The following is a 16,948-nucleotide window of genomic DNA, read 5'->3' on the forward strand; positions in this document are numbered from 1 at the left end:
CTGAACCGGGATAAAGTGAACTTTGTGACCGGGCGGAGTCTCCATGGGGGCGTCCAGTCACCTCGAGACCCCCCCCCCAAAAAAACCACAAAGCTAGAAAATCCCCCCCCTGCCTGACTGATCCCCCCCCCCCCCCACCCCCACCCCCAACACTGTAACCTTCACAAACTGGAAAGGGGACATTGATTTATTGATGATCAGTCGGTGTTTGGATCGATATTTAAAAGCATTGACAATTCCCCGGGTTTGTGTGGGTCACATGAGCGGCCCCGTTTCCCAGCGCCTGTTTCTAATGGGGGAAGAGCCGAGCGGCTCGGAATTTAAAAGCCTGGGAACTGGTTTGGTTCCTTATCTCTGGGCCTCTGGTGTCCGGGATTCTTCACCTCCCTCACTCACCACCCGACCTGGAGCCGGAGGAAGCTGCCGCTCGCGCGCTCGGGGGCCGCCCTCACGGCGCCAGTCCCAGGCCCCGGGGCCCAGACCCCGCCCTCTGACCGGAAACAGCCGTTGGCCATCATCACCCAGGCCCGGCCCGTGGCCATGGGAACGCGGCTTTACTGAGGGCACGGCGCAGGCGCGGCGTCATTCCGGTGACAGTACCACGTGCTGACGTCAGCACGTCATCGGGTGTGACGCTGCGGCTTTCACGAGAGAGAAAAAAAGAGATCGAGCTGTCATTGAAAGTAGCCGCGCTGAGCACTCACTGCACACAGGGAGTTCACACCTGCATTTCAATACTAAATCTGAAGTTCTGAAATCAAATAAAGAAAATATAAGAAATAATGGGATAACATTGCAACCTATCTGCGCAGAGGGAGCGAACGTTAGCTTTTCAGATCCAGAGACGATTCAGAGATCTAACCCATTAACCCGAGCTTGCCTTCTGCACAGAAGCTTCAGGGTCTGCTCAGTCTGTCCAGAATTTCCCGTTTCATTTTATTATTTCTGTCTTCAGTACTTTCCCCTTTAAAGATGAGATGAGAGTGACTGTCCTTGATATTAAGGCAACTTTTGACCGTGTGTAACGTCAAGGATCCGTAGCAAAACTGGAGTCAATGGAAATCAGGGAGAAAACTCTTGGAATGATACCTAGCACGAAAGAAGGTTTTTGTTGGAGGTCAATCTTCTAAATTACAGGAGATCAAAGCAGGAGTTCCTCAGGGTAGAGTCCTCGGCCTAAACATCTTCAGCTGCATCATCAATGACTTTCCCTCCATCATAAGGTCAGAAGTGCGGTTGTTCACTGATGATGGCACAATGTTCAGCACCATTTGAGACTCCTCACATTCTGAAGTAGTCCACGTCCAAATGCATCAAGACCTGGACAATATCCAGGCTTGGGTTGACAAGTGGCAAGTAACATTCATGGCACACAAGCGCCAGGCAATGACCACCTCCAACAAGGGAGAATCTAGCCATTGCTCATTGAGTCCAATGGCATTGCCATTGATGAATCTCTCACTAACGAAATCCTGGGGTACCATTGACCAGAAACTGAACTGGACTAGCCATACAAATGCAGTGGCTGCAAGAGCAGGTCAGAGACTAGGAACACTGCGGCGAGTAACTCACCTCGTGACTCCCCAAAGACTGTCCACCATCTACATGGTGTAAGTCAAGAGTGTGATGGAATACTCTCCACTGGCCTGGTTGATTGCAGCTACAGTCTTCTGGAAGGTTGACACCATCCAGGACAAAATAACCCGCTTGACTGGCACACCATCCACCCAACATCCCTCCACTACCGGCCTACAGTAGCAGCAGTGTGCACCATTCAAATGATGCACTGTAGGAACTCACCAAGGCCCCTTGGATGGCAAATTCCAAACACACGACCGCTACCATGTAGAAGGACAAGAGCAGAAGGTGCACGAGAACACCACCAGTTGGAAGTTCGCGTCCAAACTTCACGCCATTCTGACTTGGAAATATGTCGCCGTTCCTTCGCTGCCCCTGGATCAACAGCCTGGAAATCCCCCTCTCTACACCACCCCCCACCCCCGCTCCCCGTTAACAGCACTGTGGGTGTACGTACACCACGTGGAATGAACACGCAGCTCACCACCACCTTCTCAAGGGCAACTAGGGATGGGATTTTAATCCCCACAGCAATGACAACCGCACTTGCAGCTGACCTGGTCTAAAATTCTGTATGCCCTCCCTAAACTTTTCCACTTCTCTAGCTCCCTCTGACCTTTAAGATGTTTTTTTTTAAAGCTACCTCTTTGGCCAAGCTTTTGTCATCTGACCTAATATCTCCTTCTGTGACTCAGCATCAACTTTGTTTTATTTATAACGATAACGCTCTTGTTAAGACCCTTGGGACTTTTCACTACATTGTGACTCCTGCAGTTAGCGATGGTGTTATCGTGCTGAGCATAGGTGCTTTGCAAGCGGTTGACACTGGTTCGATTCCCATCCGGCGGAACTTGTTGAATTTTAAACCTCGCAAATCAGCAATCCCAAGCTCGGAGTTGAATTTGATCCGTTTCAATTAAATTTTGCTCCGAAAATACGGGCGGGTTTAATACAAATATAATTGCTTCCCACCTCCAGTTATCTTCCATTTAAATTGTAATTCAGGTGTATTCCTTCTTGCTGATAATGAAGGTTTTCCCTGAGCTGTAGTGTGGAGCTGGGATAGAATTACTCGGATTTAGTAAAATTCAGTGATTCTCTTTTCACTCTGCTGCTTCCCATTTCTTACTTGAATATCGATTTCCGCAAAGGGATTGTTTTATTGTTCAAAAAGTGAGATACTGCTCACGCTGGGAAGCTGAAATAATAACAGAAGGTGCTTGAAACACTCAGCAGGTCCGGCAGCATCTGTGGAGACAGGAAGTGGGGAATCATATTTCAGGTTGATAGAAGTTTAACGAATAGACCCGCTATTGAATCTTCGAAACTGCCAGAGCTGCTCAGTTCTTCCAGTATTTTCCATTAGAATCATAGAATGGCTACAACACAGAAAGAGGCTATTCGGGCTGTCCAATCTGTGCTGGCCCTCTAAAGGAGCAATTCACCCACTGCTACTCCCCGTAATCCTGCAATGTTTTACTCGTCATGTGAGTGCGGATTGATTCTATTAATAACAATCGCTGGCACTATCTGTGATAGTGGGATTGGTTCTATCAATATCAGTCTCTGGTACTGCCTGTGATTGTGGGATTGGTTCTGTAAATATCAGTCTTTGGTACTGCCTGTGATTGTGGGATTGGTTCTGTAAATATCAGTCTCTGGTACTGCCTGTGAAAAGTCTGGACTTGTTCCTTTAAGAAGCTCAATTTGGGACCATTCCCTGCAGAAGATTTGCTGTTTACGAGCCCATCTTCACAAAGCAATCCTGCAGAAACATGGGAGGAGTGAGAGAGTTAGCGAGTTTGCTGGAACCGTGCAATAGTTAATATCTGACAGTAACAGCCCCAGATTCATTCAATCGAAGTGAAACACTCGGTTGCTGATAGCAATACCCAGAGACACTGACCTGCAAGTCTGCAGAGATTACAACGGGTAAGAGAGAGATAAATATAGGACTTTGGATCACTCGCTGGCACTGCCCCTGAGCGTGACATTAATACTGTCTTTGTCTCTGGTAAAACATCAGTGAGAGATGAGACTGCATCTTCTACATCTCCAATTGAAGCGTTCTAGGTAAAACTAGACTTTACACGGTTTCCTGGAACAGATGCTTTGTCTGACCGTCTGCGTCTCACTTCTTGAACTCATCCTGACTCTGTCTCTCACTCCGCGCTCTCTCCTTTCTCTCTTGTACTGTAAAACAAAGTGGAATACGCTTAATGATGGGCCAAAGCGCAAAATTTGTATTTTCATCTTAATCAAACACATTTCTGCCTGTGAACAATATAATAATGTAAAATTAGATCTGTGTTAATCCAACCAGAACTGTGATTGATTTCAGCCCTGAATCTGGGGAACAGGCACTGTGAGCAGAGCTGGAAAACTACAACTAACCTCCGAGTATCCACAGAACAGTCCGAGCGGAGGGGGAAGCCTATCCCGGGAAGCCTATCCCTGGGGGCAGTTTGTCCTGTTTATGTGCAGGCTTGAACATTGTGCGAGAGAGAGTGTGTGAAAGGGGCTGGCGGATTAGAATAATGACCTTGTGTTTCTGTGTCCCTCTCATCGCCTGATTTCTGAGTCCCCCTTGCGGAAAACAAAATGATTTCCCTGCCACAGGATCACCCTGCTGCCTTACTCAGCTGTGAAGTGAGAATTAAACAGAAAGATTTAGTTGATTTTAAGATTTCAGTAGAAGCGTAGAGAACGTGTCAGCGAATGGGTGATAGAGCGCGATCACTGCACCAATAAAAGAGGTTTAAGTCGAAACTGTGGCTTTTCCAGCGAACGAGGCCCTTTCAAAAGCAACCATTCTGGTCTCAGAGAGAGGAAGGATCTGGTCTGGGACTCTGGACTGTCCTATTTTCAATGGTATTGGACAGTTTAGCAGCAGAAAGAAACAAAACGATTCATGCACTAGGGCAACCAGACTTCTCTGCATCTCACCGGTTGGATTATTTCCTTCACCCCCCCCCTGGCGGTATTTCGTAGGGATCGTTCCCTCCGGGACACCCTGGTCCACTCCTCCATCACCCCCTACTCCTCAACCCCCACCTATGGCACCTCCCCATGCCCACGCAGAAGATGCAACACCTGCCCCTTCACTTCCTCTCTCCTCACCGTCCAAGGGCCAAACACTCCTTTCAAGTGAAGCAGCATTTCACTTTCATTTCCCCTAAATTAGTCTACTGCATTCGTTGCTCCCAATGCGGTCTCCTCTACATTGGAGAGACCAAACGCAAACTGGGCGACCGCTTTGCAGAACACCTGCGGTCTGTCCACAAGAAAGACCCAAACCTCCCTGTCACTTGCCATTTTAACACTCCACCCTGCTCTCTTGCCCACATGTCTGTCCTTGGCTTGCTGCATTGTTCCAGTGAAGCCCAACGCAAACTGGAAGAACAGCACCTCATCTTCCGACTAGGCACTTTACAGCCTTCCGGGCTGAATATTGAATTCAACAACTTTAGATCTTAAACTCCCCCTCCCCCCATCCCCACCCCGTTTCTCCCCCCTCCCTTTTTTTTTTCCAATAATTTATATAGATTCTCCTTTTCCCACCTATTTCCATTATTTTTAAATCTAAAACTAAAACTTTGTTAGTCTTTCCACCCCACCTCCACTAGAGCTGTACCTTGAGTATCCTGCCTTCCATTCTTAATTAGCACTTTTCTTAGATAATATCACCACCTTCAACACCTCTTTGATCCTTTTGTCTGTGACATCTTTTGATTATCTGCTCCTATCACTGCTTGCTTATCCCCACAATCACCCCACCCTCAACTTCTTTCTCCCCCCGCCGCCCCCCACCCCCCTCCACACCTTAGACCAGCTTATATTTCACCCCTCTCCTAACTATACTCAGTTCTGCTGAAGGGTCATGAGGACTCGAAATGTTAACTGATTTCTTCTCCACCGATGCTGCCAGACCTGCTGAGTTTTTCCAGGTAATTCTGTTTTTGTTTTGGATTATGCGCCTCTTTTTTGTCCGTCCTGTCAAAATGTTCAACCAGAAGTTTTACTACTTTATAATCGATTTGCCAGATCTTTGTCCAGTCACGTAACCTATCTATCTCCTTATGTCCTCTTCACATCATACTTTTCTACCTACATTTGTGTCGTACTCACTTTCCTGTCTACCTTACCGGATATTCAAGTCTCATTTGTCACTTTTAGAATGTTGTGAATGGGGAGTTATTCCCGCCGGTAAATTTTGAAAGCGATAACAGCACGAACTACAATTTATAGAGCATTTGAAAACATGAACATTTCACCTGGTGTCAATCTCCTGCCTTCTCCCCACAATCCTGCACATTGTTCGTTTCCCAATCATCATCTAACCCCCTCTAGCTCTGGGAAAGAAAGTGGGAATGCAGCCTGTGTCTGGGACGGTGGGTATTAGAGGAATGGCCTCTGCTCCTCACAGACATAAAGAAGTGGTCACATTAAAAATCCTTTGTGTGGTCCACAGGCCAGTCCCCCAGTACCCGCTGCTCCCAGGGGCATTTCCACTTCCTGTGTTGGCCGGTGCCCTTTTTCTGCTTGTGATCGGTAAGTGAGGAAGGTCCACGTGGATCAGGAGTGAGCGAGACCGAGAATGTGAGAGGTTGGAGCCTCAGGACCGAGCAGGGAGAGGACAAAACGTTTTAAGTCGGGCGCAGGTGAAGGGCGAGGCCGGAACCATGTGGATCCCGAGAGAGGGAGGAGTGGCGAATGCAAACAATTATTTTGATATTGGGGAAGGGGAGGGGGAGTCAGGCCAGCATGGAGACGGGGGAGGGGGAGACAGGACGGCATGGAGGCGGGGTAGCGGGATCCAGGACGGCATGGAGGCGGGGGAGCGGGATCCAGGACGGCATAGAGACGGGGGAGGGGGATCCAGGACGGCATGGAGACGGGGTAGGGGGAGACAGGGCGGCATGGAGACGGGGGAGGGGGAGACAGGGCGGCATGGAGACGGGGGAGGGGGAGTCAGGACGGCATGGAGACGGGGGAGGGGGAGTCAGGACGGCATGGAGACGGGGGAGGGGGAGTCAGGACGGCATGGAGACGGGGGAGGGGGAGTCAGGACGGCATGGAGACGGGGGAGGGGGAATCAGGGCGGCATGGAGACGGGGGAGGGGGAGACAGGACGGCATGGAGACGGGGGAGGGGGAGACAGGACGGCATAGAGACGGGGGAGGGGGAGTCAGGACGGCATGGAGACGGGGGAGGGGGAATCAGGGCGGCATGGTGATTGAGGGTGGGAGGAGGGAAGCATGACCAGCCTGGACTTGTTTTTAGTGGGGGAGGTGGGTGAGAGGGAGGAAGAACTGGCTTGAAACAACTACCCTGATTTTTTTCGGATATTCTTTGAAATAAATGGCCCGTTAACCTAATCTTTCCGTGTGGAAGGGCTGTGACATTGAGAGAATTCTCTGCTTCATCCTCCGAATGTGATCTTTAGGGAGCGGGTCACATTCCTGCTGCAGTTTGAAACCTCCTCCACATGGTGAGGCCGCTAGTAATGCAGCACTCGGCCCTGTGCTGAGTCAGCCTGCATGGTGCACCCTGGGCTAGAAATTGGACTCCCTCTGCTTTCTGGATGGAGAGCAGAGAAACAATGACCGTAGGCTAGTCCTCACCACAAGGGGATCTGCAAAACCTCCAGCACATTCGGGAGATGATGCTCGCTACATGTTTATCTCAACCGCGGAAATCTCTTCACCTGCCGCTCGTGCTTTATTCAAGAATTGTTTCAGTTTCCAGCCTTTCTCAGTGCCATCCCCGCATATAGGGAGATGTTTTCTTCAACTTAGTTTAGAGTGGACAAAATGTCCACTTGAGGTTTAATGATTACACCCAGTTGAAAATGGTCTAGAAACATTTGCATTCCAATAGAGATCAAACAAATCTCTAGATTGGTAGTCACCAATCCTTGTCATAAAGTATTCCCAGATCTTTCCGCTTCCCACCACCAATATTCAGTCTTTTCTGACCATTGCTGCCATTCTGACCATTGACCATTCTCATCCCCTCAGCAGGTTCTTATCAGGCTTTGTCCACTTTTATTACCATCCTTTTCGGCCATCTGGACATCAGTGACCTTTTTGCTGCCGAGAGTTCGGCGCCTCCGGCAGATCCAGCCGCAGCGAGCCGAAAGTTATGTCTGGTTTTCTGGATCACGGAGCTGCTGACCAGGATTAAGCCGCTGTCTGCCGTGAGTGACCAGAAGGATCGAGAGGGAGGGGAGACGCGCCCTGTCAAAGAGAAGGGGCGAGGGAAGGTCTTGGGGAAAATTTTGAGAATAAGCGGTAAGATTTGTTCTTTATTTTCTCCTCCTGTAACATAGGGAAGGCCACAGTGGCGTTGAGCGCATTTGACAGGGAAAAAATAGATTATTGAATAGGCCTGGGGTCATGGAAAACAATGTAGAGTGTAAAACTAGCCAGAAAACCGTTCAAAACATCAGTCTGCACAATCGTTTCTTCAATGCTCCCATTTAGATGTGCGTGTATAGGTCAAACACAACCATTTCATTTTATTAAATATACTAATGTTTATTTTGCAACCTGAGCCAAGAGTTCGAAGGAATGTTTACAAAATCTTTCGCTATTTCCACATTAAGTCACGATCAATACTCAAAACTAACAAAAATACAAAATAAAGGCCCAGCCTCCACAAGAAGCCAAACCTACGGTCCAATAATGTTTTAGAAAATGTTCCAGTGTCACTTCAAAATAGTCTGGAGGCAATGTAATGAAGCAAAGAGTTTAAGCACTCTGCTTCCGGTTCCGTCGTACCAGCTGGGTGTCTTTGGGCATAACGGTCACTCTTTTGCCATGGATGGCACACAGGTTGAAGTCCTCAAACAGGCCAACCAAGTAGACCTCTCTGGCTTCCTGCAATGCTCCAATTGCCGCACTCTGAAACCGCAGGTCAGTTTCGAAGCCCTGGGCAATTTCCCTCACCAGACGCGGGAAGTACAGTTTGCAGATAAGCAACTCAGTAGAATTCTGGCATCGGCAGATTTCTCGGACCGCGACTGTACCCGGCCTGTAGTGATGAGATTTCTTCACTTCCCCAGTGGAGAGGGCACATTTCCAGGCTGCCTTGGTGACCAGCTGCTTCCTGGGCGCTTTGAAGCCGCTGGACTTCCAGGCTTTCTGTTTGGTATGAGCTATCTCCACTCACAGGATCAACTTGACCACCTGCAATAGTGAACTCAGGTACATGATTTATGTTCTTGTCTGCAGAGCGCAGCACAAGCAATGATCATTGCACTGTTACTGAGGCAGATACTAATAGCTGCAATAAACAAAGAACCCTTTTATTCAATCCTATTCGTTGTGAATTGACTGATTTCGGAGACATTCAAATATTACTTTTGCAGATTTAAAGAAGGAGCAGAAGGCCGCCCAGCACACTGCTGACCTGCAGCTGGGCGCTGCTGCTGACCGGGCTGCAGGAGCGAGCGCACAGAAGGTGAAAAAAGTGAAGATCAAGGGCCGTGTGCAGCCTCCTGCTGCTGGACTCCATGGCAATGGTGCTGGCCCTCCACAAGGAAAGGGAAAGCAGTGTCATTCACCCGGGCCTGGGTTGTAGACGAGCCGACTGCTGTTTGCAGGGATAATGGCCAAGCTGGAGGATGAGGAGGAGGAGGAACCACCTACAGCCAGGACCGTGTCAACCTCCACCAGCGGCACCGAGCGGTGGTCAGCATTGGTGAAAACCGACACTCTGTACAGTGACAGCGGAAAGGAGCCGAGTGAGGCAGCCAGAGGGAAGGAGGAAAGGCAGCAGGAGGCTGAGACTCAACGTTTAGTCCCCGGTCAGAATGAAAACAGCCACATCAGGCCAATGAGACACAGAGCCCCTCACCAGCTGTATTCACAGCCACATTCTGCTGGACTTCACTTGGTAACAGCTGAACTTACATGGGTGGGTAATGCACATACACGGTCCAGCATCGCAGTTCGAACACAACTTTATCCACCTCCATACATACTAGAGTTCAGCTACCGAGTCCGAATGGCTGAAATGGAAGCCCTGAGGTAGGAGAATGTTATCCGGCGTATAGAGAACGATAGACCGCGGGCCCAATTGAACAGTGGGCCAAGGTACGAGCATGTCCTCTGTGTGACAAGCTGAGTAAGAATTCCCTGTCCCATGCTGCCTCCCACAAATCAGCAGCTTCCTGTACAGTGTGTGATTGCCGGGTCCCTGCACATTATGATGAATTGTTTGAGGCGCCTGAAAACAGATTTGTGTGAATTGAGATTCTGCCATTGAATGTAGCGAAATTCACGTGGATCATCCCCACGCGATCCCCGCCCCTCCGCCCCCTCCACGGCTTCTGAACTTATAGCCCTTGGTTTTGTCTGGGGATCAAGATAAAGTATTCTGCGAGTTTCCTCTTTCCATTGAAACTATGAATCCTGGAAAGCTCATGCGGGACATTTTTGGTCCCTTGGAGGGCATGGACAGTGCAATTGACAGCAGGTCTGAAGATGAAAAGTGGTTGAGTGTTTGTGGAACCCTCCCTCCATTATGTGAACTTAGGTCAAACTGAGAGGTCACATCATGTTCTCACCCTCGACTTTCCCGAGAATATGCTCACAAGCAATGGATCAGGGAGAATGGGGGCTACATCAATGAATTGGCCTTTTTCTCTGGTCATATCACTGGATTAGTAATCCAGAGAGGCTAATGCTCAGGGGATACAGGTTCAAATCCAAGTACGGCAGCTGATCGAATTTCAAATCATTTAAGAAATTCTGGGATATAAAACTAATTTAAATAATGCTGACTCACATTAGACTATCATCGGTTGTTGTAAAAAAAAAACATCAGGTTCATAAACATCCTTTAGGGATGGAAATCTGCTGTCCTTACCCAGTCTGGCCTGCAGAAATGTGGTTGACTCTTAACCATTCTCAAGGGATGGGGATGCCGGCCTTGGCAGGGATGTTACATTGGAGAGAATGAAGAAAGACCTTGTTCTACCGCTCTGTAAGGCATATAGTGGCCTGCCTAGTTCAGCCTCGAAGCTTTGAGGTTGATCGATGCCAATGAGTGATTCTTGTCACCGGGTTGGGAATTTAAATGAGAAATCGCAGCGATCAGTCTTTGACTCGCTCTTTATGATGGTTCAATGTCCATCATTGAAACATTTAAAAAAATATTTTGCAAACAGACCAGCAGTTATTCCCAGCATTATGCAGACCTCAGGGGGTAACCGCCAATCAACCACACATGAATGCCGAAATTACAAAGTTGCAGGGCCCTCAAGAATCTATTTTCACACAAAGGATACCTGCTGGAGGCAGGATTGAAGAATGGGAGTGGGAAAGGAGATTTGACGCAAGTACAATTCACTCAGGAAATGAAATCACATTGTCTTGTTTTCACATCCCATCGTGTTTTAGCAGCAACAGACATTTGCAGCCATCGGACTATCAGGGTCTCAAATTAATTCCCTAACTTTCAGAACCCTGGGCACGAGAAGGTGGAACTGCAACATCGTCAAATGTGTTTTGTAGCACCGGAACAATTGGAGACCCTGAAAAACTTAGAAAAGAGAAACCTGGTTATAAGCTGCCTGGTACATGCACTCTTCACTAGTGATGTCCTCCACAACTCAAGCTGCTGGGGCGCAGCTTCTACAGCAGACGGGAGGAAGCCTTTTCCCTTGAAGGTCATTGAGACAGTCAAGGGTGAGTGCATATATCAACCAGTAACCAGGCATTTATAAAGCAATTGAATGCATTGCATGTAATTCCCAGGAGCTGCTGGGTGGTGAACTAAACACTCGGTCTGGGTCCAAATGTTTCACTCAAAGAGCCTCTGTCTTGTGATTTTAATAAGCGAATGCGTTACCTTCCTGGAGTTCATGAGACAGCACCATCGACAGGATGGAGAGCCAGTGACGGGAGAGACAGAGCTGAACCGAATAATAAACAGCTGCTGCACAAATGCAAGACGGCGGCCCAGCAGGAGGCTGGACCCAATAATGAGAGGGGGCGGGGGGATTCCCCCGTCACTGCAGGGTGAACATAAATATACTCAGCTTTCATTTTAACATTTGGGTATTTTTTTCCCCTCATTGGGTTCCTGGTCGGGAAATGTTTCAAGAGGAAAAATAAATCCCTATCATTATTAAAAGTCCCAAAATGGGGTGAGAAGAAGTGTTATTTTGCCAGGATTTGCGACAAAACAGATAACCTGAATTAATGACATTTTCATTGTCTCTGAACTCTCCTAGACTTTCACTGCAGGTACAGGATTTACATTTTTTTCGTCAGTCGTGCGCATTATTGAGCACAGGCGTGTACCGTGTATTCACTGACAATTCCCCATATTGGCAACTTCCCTGGAAGTTTGGTGTGAGTGTTTCATCCGCGGATCTCACTGGCCGTCAGATTTTCCCATTGCTAAACCGAGACATTACACAAAAGAGGAATCCTTCACGATATGAACGTGCTGATCGGAGGATAATTCAATTTCTTTCATTCTACAAATCTATCAATTTGTGGGTTATTAAGCATCATAAGTTCCTGACAGCAATTGAACAACAGCGACTTCAATCAGAAGTCTCGGAAACAACTGATGGAAGCCCCCTCCAGTCCCACATTTTGCCACTTCAGCATTTTCATTTGTTACTGAATGACGTTAACCCCAGGTTTCTCTACTCTGTGCCAAAGTTCAGCAGTTCCTCGTTAGTATAGTGGTTAGTATCCCCGCCTGTCACGCGGGAGACCGGGGTTCAATTCCCCGACGGGGAGTAAGCGTTGTCCTATTATCTTTATTAAGAGGAAACACACGAAATGTCTTGGGCATTGGTTGATATGCCGGAGAGAGCGACAGGGAGATTCAGGGACAGCGGCTGTTTTTAGAGATCCCGGAATATTAGTGATCCTTGAGAGGAAAGGCCCTTCACACCAACAGTCAGTCGACCGTTTCCTATGTGTCCGAACACCCGACGCTGGCTCTTTCACTTAAACTGGTCTGAATCGGAATTTCAGTAAAATCAGTGAATTGACAGCTTGAACCCAGGACAGCTTGCTAAAAGAAGGTATTTAAAAACCGAGAGGAACCGGCCACACTCGATTTAATAATTAGTAATGACTAACGAGGCAGAATTCCTTAGCAATCTGACAGTAAACGCGCATCTTGGTAATCTGACAGTAAACGAGTATCTTGTAAACAGTGAGTGTAACATGACAGAGTAACTTACCTTATAACATCTGCCACCATTTTATTAATTTATTAAACGTATTTTTCCCTTTATTTCCATTGCTTTTGGACGGCAGCATTTCAGGATCCTGGCATTCATCCCCGCCCCCTCGTAACATTTCCTATCTTATCCCATTGCCTCTCCTTCAGTGAACACGATGATTCTCCTAATTCCAGTTCTATTTTCTGGTCTCTGCGCTATCAGCAGCTCCTTGGCACAGATGTTATTTTCTCTTTTGATCTTTCATTGAGTAAAATTTGAAAGATGGTGAAGGCCATTCATATTCCTCTCTATTCCTCCTCGCCAATCTTTCCGTTTTCTTCCTCTGTAAATCTGTTTGTCTCTTGAACTCCCTCCTAACCCTCTTCAATTCCCGACACCAAACCACAGCTCAGTCCCTACATTTAACCCACTGACTGTTCCTTTACCGAGATCTTTCCTCATCATTGCAGGAGGGATTCGATACATTTTTTGTAACCTTGAACAAGTAAGATCAGCTCACAACTATTCCCGCTGACTGGGAATCTCGGACCCAGTGCCACCGTCAAAGACTTAAAGCCAGAGTTTTTACCGAGGGAATTAGAAAAAAGAATTCTACACACAAAGTGTGCGAGAACTTCTGTACACGACAATTCATCTGCGTCAAATGATCATAGGACAAATTGCAGGACTGCAACCTACAATCTTCTGATAACCTTGCACGACACAGGGAAGTAAAACGCCTCATCTAATAGGCCCTCCGACCACAACATCAACAATGCAACAAATATCATGTCTTTTTCCGTAACGTTCAGGAACCTGAATCAGAAAGTAGAGAGAGCCCATTGCCCCCGTGTCCGATCCCCTCCTGAATCTGAGTTATCATATTTTCTGTGAACATTGTTTGTTATTGTGTTGTCTAAAGACTGAACCACAATGAACTTACCAGGATCCCGATACTGGAGTTACTGACAGCTGTCACCTCTCTCAGTGTTAAAAGACGGGAATCGGGCGGAATTGGGGAAAACACATTTCCTGGGAGACCGGATCCTCAATAAACTACCGGGAGGGGGAGAGTCAGGAACAGAACAGCTGTGACACTCCGCTTTGTTCACTGACTCTTCATCCCTCTCAGTGAACCCAGTGCCAGGAATTATTGATATTAATGGTTCATGAACAGCAAATATCCTGCAGGGAATGATCCAAATTGGGCCACTTAATGGGGCAAATGTCAGCTTTAAAGGGTCTTAGTCCTTGGCCACAGTCTGGGACATTTTGTTCAGCTTCCTATTACAGTGAAATGTCAAAAGTCCCGCAGTGACATAATGTTCCAGAGATACAGACACAGTAACAATCCTAATATTGAACAATAATGGCTGACGCTGTATCCATTTTACCCCCAATATCCCTGATAAAACTGCATGATATTAGACAGACTGACAGGCTGTTATGAGATTGAACACTCAGTACTTGAACATCCTAAACATCGGCCAATTGCGGCCCTGCCTCAGCTCATCTGCTGCTGAAACCGTCATCCATGCCTTTGTTCACTCTCGGTTTGAATATTCCAGTGTTCCCCTGGCCGGCCTCCCATCTTCCACCCCACACATACCTGTGCTCATCCAAAATTCTGCTGCCTGGAACTTCACCTCAACCAAGTCCAGTTCACCAATCACCCCCGCGTTTGTTGACCGACAGTGGCTCCTGTTCCGGCAATGCCTCAATTTCAAAACCCCCATCCTTACTTTAAAATCTCTCCCTGACTTCACCTCTTCATTTCTCCGTAACCTCCTCTAGCCCAACAAATCTTCCAGATTCCTTCTCTTCTGCTATCTTGTACATTCCGGGTTTTAATCCCTACAGCATTGACCACCGGGCATTCAGCTGTCCTGGTCTAAAATTCTGGACTCCCTCCCTAAACCCCTCCACTTCTCCAGCTCCCTCTCATCTTTAGGAAGCTCCTTAAAGTCCACTTCTCTGAGAAAACTTTTGTCACCAGACTTGGCTGAGCATCAGCTTATTTTTTAATGATAACGCTCCTCTTAAGTGCCTTGGGAGACTTTGCAGCTGCGAAAGTGCTGAGTTCATCGATGGTAGCATAGTGGTGAGTGGCTTTGCTTTTCAAGCTGTTGACTCTGGTTCAATTCCCTAACATCTCAAATCAGAAACCCCACACTCGGATCTGTATTTTATCCGTTTCGGTGAGATCTTGCACAGAAATCACGCGCAGGTGTAATTCAAATAAAAAGGTTTACAACCTTCACTTATCTTCTATTTAAAACATAACTCAGGATTGTTCCTCATTGCTGATAATGAAGGTTTTCCCTGAATTTTGGTGTGGTGCTTGGACAGGATTACTCGGATTCAGTCCCATTCACTAATTCTCTGAACGTTTTCCCTCTGCTGCTTCCTAATTCTTTATTTTAATATCGATTCGAGCACAGAGATTGTTTTATTGTTCAGAAAGGGACAGACTGCTCACGCTGGGAATCTGAAATAATAACAGAAGGTGCTGCAATCAGGTCCCACAGAGGAAGGTTAGTAAATATTTCAGGTCTATCGAAGGTTTCAATAATTGACCCGCTAACCGAAACTATCAGAGCAGCCGAATTTTTCCTGCATTTTTCAATTTTTTGAGATGAGTTCTTTCAATATTTCACCTCTTTCCCAACTCAATGTTTCCTGTGAAAATTTCAAGGCTGTGCTCAGTTCCTTGCGTACTTATTTTTTATCTGAAGTGATGTAGGTCATATCCTGAGAAATCAAACTGAAATCCTGCTTATTCTAGGATAAAATGTACATGGGTTTTGTAATCTGCCTTTAAGGGAAAGCAGCATGACTCAGTAGAAGGGAAACGGGCCGTGCAATAAAGTCTTAGTTTCACTGTTGCCAGTGAGCAGAACAAGGCACAGCTGTGATTTCTTCAAGCTTTCTACCTCCGGACAAATATTTATGTGTCCCTAATCTAAATATATGAAACCGCACCAATCACCCCCGCGTTTGCTGACCCAGCAAACTAGTTCCTGACCCGCCAATGCCTGAATTATAAAATCCTCATCCTCAATTTCAAATCCCTCCATGACTACGTTCCTCCCTTATATATGTGGACCTTTGGAAATCGCTTAGCTTGAATTACAGCCGCGTGTGTTTTCGGAACAAAATCCTATCTCATCAGAATCAACTCCTGCTTGGAGCTCCTGAACTCAGAAATCTAAAATGAACAAACTGCGATTGCTGGGAGTAGAACCCAGATCAACTGCTCGAAAAGCAGCTATGCTCACCACCAGGACACTATAGTTGACGATATGTAACTGAATGGGGCAAAGCATTTCAAAGCATTTACCCTATATTTGAATGGTGGTTGGCGCCTCCATCATTATAACAACAGAAAATGGTGTTCAGCGGTGGTCAGACAGCCTGGCATTAAGATTAACTACAGGTACGATTGGTGAACAGTGTCAGGTTCTGCTACATGGCATGAGGCGACTCTTGAAGTTTTGATCAGACCTAAAGAGAGTCGAAGGTCGGAGAGCGTTGAGAAGGCAGCGCGCTGACTGTACAGAAAAGCTTGTAAGACAGAGTCGGATAGTGTTCAAATGAAGCGCAGGGAAGCAGACGGATCCCTCATGGTTAGATTGCAATGCATGGCCTGTGGGTTCAGTGAGTGGGAGAGGGTGTGAAGAGAACCAGCGCCACATTATGTCAATCAAGTTAGGCGACTGACCAGGGCGTGGACCGGATTGATAATGAGAGAGGGAAAGTCAAAGAAAGAAAAAAAATAAACAAAACTGCATAAACATCAGGCCAGAGAAGGCTGCGATTATATTGGCACTTGGAAATGTCAGCAAAAGCAGCCACAGTGACAGTCATTCCAGGTACTACAGAATAAGGAAGGTCAAAGGGACTTTGTCAAAATGTCCACAAAATTCCCCAGATTGAATTCGGATGCGGCTGAACTACCTCCCGAATTCAAAAAGTTTAAACAGAGCTATGGTTCCTTGATTCAGGTGTGCCTGAGCCATACAAGCAAGCCATTAAAAATCGCCTAAATTTGTGAATGAAGGTCTACGCAGGCTGAACATGTCAGGATTAACAGCAGAAGAGCTAATGGATGCGCAAAGATATGGGTTATATTGGAAGACCGGTTCAGAATCACGTTCAACTTCAGTATTCATC

At 47.1% G+C, this 16,948-nt stretch overlaps 1 non-coding gene across 1 annotated transcript; it reads left to right on the forward strand.

Annotated features, from left to right (window-relative positions):
- The first annotated feature begins 12,269 nt into the window (after positions 1–12,269).
- Positions 12,270–12,341, forward strand: trnad-guc (transfer RNA aspartic acid (anticodon GUC)). The gene has a single exon. It is a non-coding gene; the product is annotated as a tRNA-Asp (tRNA).
- Positions 12,342–16,948: the final 4,607 nt, after the last annotated feature.

The sequence above is a fragment of the Cetorhinus maximus genome, chromosome 35 (assembly GCF_964194155.1).
Source record: "Cetorhinus maximus chromosome 35, sCetMax3.hap1.1, whole genome shotgun sequence".
NCBI lineage: Eukaryota > Metazoa > Chordata > Chondrichthyes > Lamniformes > Cetorhinidae > Cetorhinus > Cetorhinus maximus.